The 9,303-nt window shown below is 42.3% G+C and overlaps 1 long non-coding RNA gene across 1 annotated transcript; it reads right to left on the bottom strand.

Moving 5' to 3' along the window:
* Positions 1-1,789: 1,789 nt before the first annotated feature.
* Positions 1,790-6,438, bottom strand: LOC125538134 (uncharacterized). Its single transcript, XR_015609890.1, has 4 exons — positions 5,867-6,438; positions 5,448-5,744; positions 4,118-5,139; positions 1,790-2,468 (listed from the first exon to the last, which is right to left on the bottom strand). It is a non-coding gene; the product is annotated as an uncharacterized LOC125538134 (long non-coding RNA).
* Between the last annotated feature and the right edge of the window lie 2,865 nt (positions 6,439-9,303).

Below are 9,303 nucleotides of genomic sequence, written 5' to 3'. Positions count from 1 at the left end.
ATTATATGTGGATGACATATTGTTGATTAGAAATAATACAAAAATTTCTGGATAGCATAAAAGGATACTTGAATACGAATTTTCAATGAAAGACCTCGATGAAGCTGCTTATATATTGGGCATCAAGATCTATAGAGATAGATCAAGACGTTTAATTGGACTTTCACCAAGCACATACCTTGATAAAGTTTTGAAGAAGTTCAAAATGGATCAGTCAAAGAAAGGGTTCTTTCCTATGTTACAAGGTGTGAAGTTGAGTCGGACTCAATGCCCACCACTTCAGAAGATAGAGAGAAAATGAAAGTCATTCCCTATTCCTCAGCCATAGGTTCTATCATGTATGCAATGTTGTGTATCAAACCTGATGTGTGCCTTGCTATAAGTTTAGCAGGGAGGTACCAAAGTAATCCAGGAGTGGATCACTGGACAGCGGTCAAGAACATCCCGAAATACCTGAAAATGACTAAGGATATGTTTCTCGATTATGGGGGTGACAAAGAGCTTGTCGTAAATGATTACGTCGATGCAAGCTTTGACACTGATCCGGATGACTCTAAGCCGCAAACCGGATACATATTTATTTTGAATGGTGGAGTTGTAAGTTGGTGCAGTTCCAAGCATAGTGTCATGGCAGGATCTACGTGTGAAGCAGAGTACATACCTGCTTCGGAAGTAGCAAATGAAGGAGTCTGGATGAAGGAGTTCATATCCGATCTTGGTTTAATACCTAGTGCATCGGGTCCAATGAAAATATTTTGTGACAATACTGGAGCAATTGCCTTGGCGAAGGAATCCAGATTTCACAAGAGAACCAAACACATCAAGAGACGCTTCAATTCCATCTGCAATCAAGTCAAGGAGGGAGACATAGAGATTTGCAAGATACATACGGATCTGAATGTTGCAGACCCGTTGACTAAGCCTCTCTCACGAGCAAAACATGATTAGCACCAAGACTCCATGGGTGTTAGAATCATTACTGTGTAATCTAGATTATTGACTCTTGTGCAAGTGGGAGACTGAAGGAAATATGCCCTAGAGGCAATAATAAAGTTGTTATTTATATTTCCTTATATCATGATAAATGTTTATTATTCATGCTAGAATTGTATTAACCGAAAACCTAGTGCATGTGTGAATACATAGACAAACAGAGTGTCCCTAGTATGCCTCTACTTGACTAGCTCGTTAATCAAAAATGGTTATGTTTCCTGACCATAGACATGTGTTGTCATTTAATGAACGGGATCACATCATTAGAGAATGATGTGATGGACAAGACCCATCCATTAGCTTAGCATTATGATAGTTTAGCTTTATTGCTATTGTTTTTTTCATGATTTATATATATACTAGTTGACCCATTGCGCCAAATGGCGCAGAGACGCGCTAAAGTCATGTTGTCAATGAAGAGTTTCATTTAGCAAGGGCATATTCGATACTCGTAGTACAAAGCTCATGTGTTAAACCATGCTATTTTGAAAATGTCTTATCACATTGTGAGATCCAAGTTTGAAAAAAATGTATAACCCGTTGCGCCAAAAAATTATATTTGTATAACATGACCCATTGTGACAAATGGCACAGAGTCCCATTTAAAACCATGTACTTATTAAAAATATTTGCATTTTTTAGTAACTATGTTTGAGCAAATACATACGATAAGAGTTTAAGTGATTGTGTACATAAAAGGCAAGATGGCAACATCAAAGTACAATTATACGATGCGCAACAGCAGTCAAACTTAGTTAGCTAATAAATTGTTTGAAGGGAACTAAACATTTCAGAGTAGTTTATCCCACATCTCATTCTCCTTGAAAATGAGCCCAAGCGGCCATCAACAAAAATACAATTGTTTTGATACAACAACGATAACAGAAATGAGTAAACATGGAGGAGAGTTGCATGTAAACTTAAGGCCAATGTCAAAGAACAACATGTTGACATACTCATCCCGCTCTTGGTTCTGGTCATCAATCCAAGTAATCAACTCCTGACCAACGCCTTCAGCAACAACCACAACAACATGCCCCTTCTTCTTTACCCTTTCATATAGGAACTCAAATAGGTCTCCCTTCCATTCAACGTGGAAATCAATCTCAACCAGCAGTCAACATCTCGGCTGCTCAGAGTGGCATGAAGAGTAATGTGGCCCGTGCTCCTGCTCATAAGTATGACAAGACCGGTGCCATTCACAACTCTCACAGCCTCCACATGTGCCGCGTTGATCGCCTGCTGAGCAATCGAGAAAGAGCCTACACACTGCACTCGACAACGCAGTTCAACTTATGAAACTAAGCAACTAATCTACCAAAAAGCGTCTGCTTGGCTACTTGGCATCCAACCATAAAAAGTAAAATCACAGTGAGAAAAAGAATAACATAGGGCTTTATGGATCATGACTTTGCCGCTCCTCATGCATCATCTCCATTGGATAGGGTTTTTTTCTGAACCACTGTACGAGGGACCTGGAAGAAACCAAGACAAAAATATAACTCAGTAAATGAAGACTGCATTTTCCCATAAATTGAGGCCTAGTCTAGAAAAAGAGCCAAGGCTTGAGGCAGCAACTAAAATGTACAGAATGAAAGAAGCTATCAAAAGTGACCCAAAAAAGGAGAAGGGAAGAAGATTGATAACTGAAAACAAATACTAAGATTTATAATTTTTGAAGTCAAATTGAAATAGTATGCTAGCTCAGATTCAAATATTATTAGCTCCACAATACTCCTATATGCAACATCTGGATAAATAACCCATAGGATAATCAAAAACAAGTTGGTTTGCCATATAAGAAGCATCACCAAGATTACTAACGCCATCATGACTCCAGCTTCAGCAACGCCTAGTTTTTTGTAGAGAATAGTATGAGAAACAAATGAGATGTTTGCTTTGCTGAGAATAAAGAACATCATATGCAGTGTCCATAGTGAAATGGAGTTGTAACTGGCCATCAGTAGATTATTACACAACACATGAAGTATGTTAGAACATGGAAAGAAGCTGGAAAGCATTGTTAAATAGGTTACTGAACACCTTACCTGGTACAGAACCATAAAACATGCTTCCTACAGCAAGTGGATGCTTCATTAAATATGCAGCTTGTCTCTAAAATATCTTCTATTTATGAACAGAGGGAGTATTAACTGACCAAATCAAACACTTTATAACCAATAATGAAAGAGTTCCTAATTGGATTCAAGAGGTGTGACAGTTAGATTACATGAGGACCGATATTTTCAGGCATCCAATAGCTCCAAAGTGCGTGCAAAATTATAATTTTAGACTGGAGGCTATCTATTGTCAAATTCTTTATTTTTCCATGGCCTGTGAAAATATATTGTAGTGTAGTGTCACATTGTTGGTACAGAAAAGGCTGTTGCAATAATGAGAACAGAAATATATTTTGGGACTATTAGATGGATAAATCTTGATTTGAAATGTTAGTAGCGAATTCGTTCTTTTGCTCCTGATGTGATTTCTTTTGCTAGGACGAATTGAGCCTGGGTAGAGTATTACCCAAAAAAACGGTGTGTTGTTGTGTACAATGAGATATATGTACACACATTCTTATTTGGTGGTATAAAGTCCCATTTTAAATCATGTTTCCGGCCACCGTCGATCCCATGCTCCCATCCGGGTGCTCGGTGTTAGGCAACGGGGAAGTGGGAGAAGGATCCAGGAGTGGATCAAGCCGCCACCAACCACCAGGTCGTAGCTGACCTAGCCGGCAGGGAAGTGTAAGAAGGATCCAAGAGTGGATCGAGCCGCCACCACCCACCAGGTCGTAGCTGACCTAGCCGGCAGGGAAGTGTAAGAAGGATCCAAGAGTGGATCGAGCCGCCACCACCCACTAGGTCGCACCTGGTAAGCGACAACTGGCAAAAGCAGATACAAAGGTTGTATCTAATGAGTATAAGGTTGGGCCCATAAAATTTGGCTAGCCATAAGTATGATTATAAGAACATACTTTGATTGTATGCAGCATCAACAATATAAGATTATTCACAAAATAGGATAATGTTGGGGACACAAAAAGGTCGTTCCTAGATGTTCCGGACAATCTAATAGTTTGAAAAGACAAACTGAGAACCATACGAAAATATAAACTTGTTACCGTTTTTGCTTAGGCAAAAACAGACATTAGAAACCAAACTGGATGTATCTTTTTCTATGTAGTGATCATGGGAGAGTCCTAGCTCAGAAGCAACTCCACATCCAACTGATGAGCAACCTGGTCCTGCATGTACACAGAACAAAAATAATGTTTATTATCCTTCAGGTATGCACCCCAAGTAGCAACTGAAACATTATTGAACTACAAGCAGCTCAAGATAATAACTACAAAATCTTTCCAGAAATAAGTGACTAAGTAAAAAAAATAAAAACAAGAGAATGAGGTAAGTAAGAAATCCCAATTGAGCTTGAGAAGGAGAGGCTGTGCATGAGCATCCAAGAACCAGTAGAAGAGCGTCCTCCCACTCTGCTTGTTCATGGTGACATGCCCAGAGAACCGAGAGATGTGCGAACTCCTTGGCTGACCAGGGAGAAATACCACCCTATCAGCTTCCTACTCGCTGTAACCGGCCAAGTAGCAGCGCGAACACCCTGGCAGGCAAAGACAATGCGTGCCTGAACACACACGTCACTAAGCCAACAAGCACACACACAACAAGAACCCGTAGCAAGCAAGTGCGGGGGACAGGAGGAGAGTTGGGACTGAAAAGAAATTACCATGGTGGCAACTGGATTTAGATGGAAAAACAACAAAACGAAATTTCGTAAAAAGAAAAGCTGCTATAGTCCTTCAATATGTATTTCTAAAACTGATATATCATCTTCATAACATGTTTATTTTCTATCCAAGGCTTGACTGTAGCATAAAATTACACCATGGTAAATCTTGAGAAAGACCAAGCTTCAATTTCAGGTTTAATCGCTTGGTCACAAATTTTAGGAGAAGGGAAGACAACGGCCAGCGGTCACGAGATGAATTGTGCCTGCTAGTTCAGAAACACCAATAAACCTAAACGGAGGAACTTAGTTCATGTGCCTGAGCCGCCGATACAACTTTACCAGTGCCAATGGGCTACACTAGTTCGTGCGCGACAACCACGTTGGCCCAGTCCTTGATCCTGTCTGCAAATAAAACGATCATCTCAGCCTACACCTTTTAGGTGACAATATATGATTATGTTAACAAAGCAAATTTCATAATTCAGATCAGGAAAAATTATTCTAGAAAGTTGATTAATAGCAAGATCTTGTCCCTGCCAAGCAAAATAAAAGTGTAATCATCTGTTAATAAGCACATAAACAACTAAGTCAGCTACTACTCAAATGAACTAAAAGGATTGTAATTAATAGGATGGACTACTCATTTGAAGAAATTTATTAACAAAAACTTTGGGTGGTTCAGGTGGATCTGAAACGACCCTTGTTCTCACCTCAGGCAAAACATCGCACTTTATCCCGCAGGTGATTGTCAGCCTAAGGAAGTAGGCGGCGACCTATTGGCTTCTCGAAATGCGCTAACCTTAAGCCGTTGCCATGCTTTCTAATGGGCTTCAGAGGTCATCAACACAAAGCAAGGACCTCCAAAGCATCAGTGGTAGGTTCACGGAGGAAAATAGAAACGGTCTGAAGTCCATAGTCAACAACACAGACCATCTTCCAAGATCATACAAAGGAACCCACTCCACTACAAGCTTTCTTTCCATAGCTACTGATGTGTGCAGAAGAGCCTGGAACAGCGGTCAAACAAGATAAATCAGCCAACCATACAATTCCAAGGTAGCATCAGGATTAGTATTGATAATTAATCCGGTAATCGTCCAAGAGCACAATGAACTAAGAGGAGATTTACCAGATTTGAGTGTCGGGGAGCGGAGAGGTGGAAGAGGGAGTTGGAGCTGAGCCGTGCCAGCCGGGATCTCGATCCAACTCCGGCCGATCAGCCCTGTCATCGCTGGCGAGACCACCCCGCCCAGCACACCTACCTCCCCCTGTCCTTCAATCCTCCTTCCGCATCTTCTCTCTCCTACAGGGATGGATCCATGGGGTCGCCCTTTGCGTGCAGGTTCCTGGCGCCACCAGAGGCAAGCTCATCGCGTCCAGCCATTGCCGCTGTCCCTATGCTCACCGCTTCCGCCGATGGCAAGGAGGAGGAGGCTGGTGAGGAAGGCGGAGCTCGGGCGAAGGTGGGAAGGAGGCGGCTGTGAGCAAGGAGAGGGTGCGGCGGGAGGGAAGGAGGAGCGAGACCGTGCGGCGGCTATGGGGATCGGGGGCATTGGGCAAGGGGGCTAGGGGGCTAGGGTTTGTGTGGCGGCTGGAGTGAGAGTGGGAGTGGGACGAGGCGAAGGGTAGGATTGGACGCGGAACGCGCGGAGCAGATTGGCCAAAACTTCCTACACGCGGGGACGACGAATCCAGCCAACAAGCACACGACGCGAGCCCACCTATCATTGGCCAGTGAAGATGATCGTGAGGTGAAAATTGGGTTTTACTGCTGTGAAGATCCAACGGCTCAAACACATCAGAATGCAGATCGGACGGCCGACGAAGCTCCAATCGGGGGAGCCTTATGGAGGTGAGTTGGCTAGTTTCATTATAGTTTTAAATTCCTCTGACTATGAGATTATGCAACTCCCGAATATCAGAGGAACACCTTGTGTGCTATCAAATGTCACAACGTAACTGGGTGATTATAAAGATGTTCTACAGGTGTCTCCAAAGGTGTTTGTTGAGTTGGCATAGATCGAGATTAGGATTTGTCACTTCGAGTATCGGAGAGGTATCTCTGGGCCCTCTCGGTAATGCACATCAATATAAGCCTTGCAAGCAATGTAACTAATGAGTTAGTTGCGGGATGACGCATTACGGAACGAGTAAAGCGACTTGCCGGTAACGAGATTGAACTAGGTACGATGATACCGACGATCGAATCTCGGGCAAATAACATACCGATGACAAAGGGAATAAATGTATGTTGTTATGCGGTTTGACCTATAAAGATCTTCGTAGAATATGTAGGAACCAATATGAGCATCCAGGTTCTGCTATTGGTTATTGATTGGAGATGTGTCTCGGTCATGTATACGTAGTTCTCGAACCCGTAGGGTCCGCATACTTAACGTTCGATGACAATTTGTATTATGAGTTATGTGTTTTGGTGACCGAAGTTTGTTCAAAGTTCCGGATGAGATTACAGACATGACGAGCAGTCTCAAAATGGTCGAGAGGTAAATATTCATATATTGAAAGGTTATATTTGGACATCGGAATGGTTCCGAATGATTCGGGTATTTTATCGGAGTACCGAGGGGTTACCGGAACCCCGGGGGGAAATCATGGGCCTCATGGGCCATGGGAGAGAAGAGGGGACAGCCCACAATGGGGAGGCGCTGCTACCTCTTGAGCACTGCGTTGGATTTCCCGAAGAGGAAAGGATGATGCAGCAAAGTAGCGTAAGTATTTCCCTCAGTTTTTGAGAACCAAGGTATCAATCCAGTAGGAGGCTACGCGCAAGTCCCTCGTACCTACACAAAAACAATAGCTCAACGCAACCAACGCGCTTAGGGATTGTCAATCCCTTCACGGTCACTTACGAAAGTGAGATCTGATAAAGATGATAAATAATATTTTAGGTATTTTTGGTATAGAGATACAAAGTGAAAAGTAAAAGGCAAAGTAAAAGCAAAGCAAAAATAAAGTGATGAAGATTGATATGATGAGAAAGAGACCTGAGGGCCATAGGTTTCACTAGTGGCTTCTCTCAAGAGCATAAGTATTCTACGGTGGGTGAACAAATTACTGTTGAGCAATTGACAGAATTGAGCATAGTTATGAGAATATCTAGGTATGATCATGTATATAGGCATCACGTCCGAGACAAGTAGACCGACTCCTGCCTGCATCTACTACTATTAATCCACTCATCGACCGCTATCCAGCATGAATCTAGAGTATTAAGTTCAGAACAGAGTAACGTCTTAAGCAAGATGACATGATGTAGAGGGATAGTTTCATGCAATATGATAAAAAAAACCATCTTGTTATCCTCGACGGCAACGATACAATACGTGCCTTGCTGCCCCTTCTGTCACTGGGAAAGGACACCGCAAGATCGAACCCAAAGCTAAGCACTTCTCCCATGGCAAGAACAACCAATCTAGTAGGCCAAACCAAACTGATAATTCGAAGAGACTTGCAAAGATAACCAATCATACATAAAAGAACTCAGAGAAGATTCAAATATTATTCATAGATAGACTGGATCATAAACCCACAATTCATCGGTCTCAACAAACACACCGCAAAAAGAAGATTACATCGAATAGATCTCCACGAGAGAGGGGGAGAACATTGTATTGAGATCCAAAAAGAGAGAAGAAACCATCTAGCTACTAACTATGGACCCGTAGGTCTGAACTAAACTACTCACACTTCATCGGAGGGGCTTGGATGATGATGTAGAAGCCTTTCGCGATCGATGCCCCCTCCGGCGGAGATCCGGAACAGGCCCCAAGATGGGATCTCGTGGATACAGAAAGTTGCGGTGGTGGAATTAGGTTTCTGGCTCCGTATCTGATCGTTTGGGGGTACGTAGGTATATATAGGAGGAAAAAGTACGTCGGTGGAGCTTCGAGGGGCCCACGAGGCAGGGGGCGCGCCCTCCACCCTTGTGACCGCCTCGTGGCTTTCTTGACGGAGGGTCCAAGTCTCCTGGTCTTATCTGATGAGAAAATCGTGTTCCTGAAGGTTTCATTCCGTTTGGACTCCGTTTGATATTCTGTTTCTCCGAAACACTGAAATAGGCAAAAAAAACAACAATTCTGGGCTGGGCCTCCGGTTAATAGGTTAGTCCCAGAAATAATATAAAAGTGGAAAATAAAACCCAATATAGTCCAAAACAGTAGGTAATATAACATGGAGCAATCAAAAATTATAGATACGTTGGAGACGTATCAAGCATCCACAAGCTTAATTCCTGCTCGTCCTCGAGTAGGTAAATGATAAAAACAGAATTTTTGATGCGGAGTGCTACTTGGCATAATTTCAATGTAATTCTTCTTAATTGTGGTATGAATATTCAGATTCAAAAGATTCAAGACAAAAGTTCATATTGACATAAAAATAATAATACTTCAAGCATACTAACAAAGCAATTATGTCTTCTCAAAATAACATGGCCAACGAAAGCTATCCCCACAAAATCATATAGTCTGGCTATGCTCTATCTTCACCACACAAAGTATTTAAATCATGCACAACCTCGAGGACAAGCCAAGCAATTTTTTCATA

The sequence above is a fragment of the Triticum urartu genome, chromosome 7A, assembly GCF_056163025.1.
Source record: "Triticum urartu cultivar PI428250 chromosome 7A, HENAU_Tu73, whole genome shotgun sequence".
Classification (NCBI taxonomy): domain Eukaryota; kingdom Viridiplantae; phylum Streptophyta; class Magnoliopsida; order Poales; family Poaceae; genus Triticum; species Triticum urartu.
Note: the sequence above shows the minus strand (reverse complement) of the source record. Positions and strands in the feature narration are given on the sequence as shown.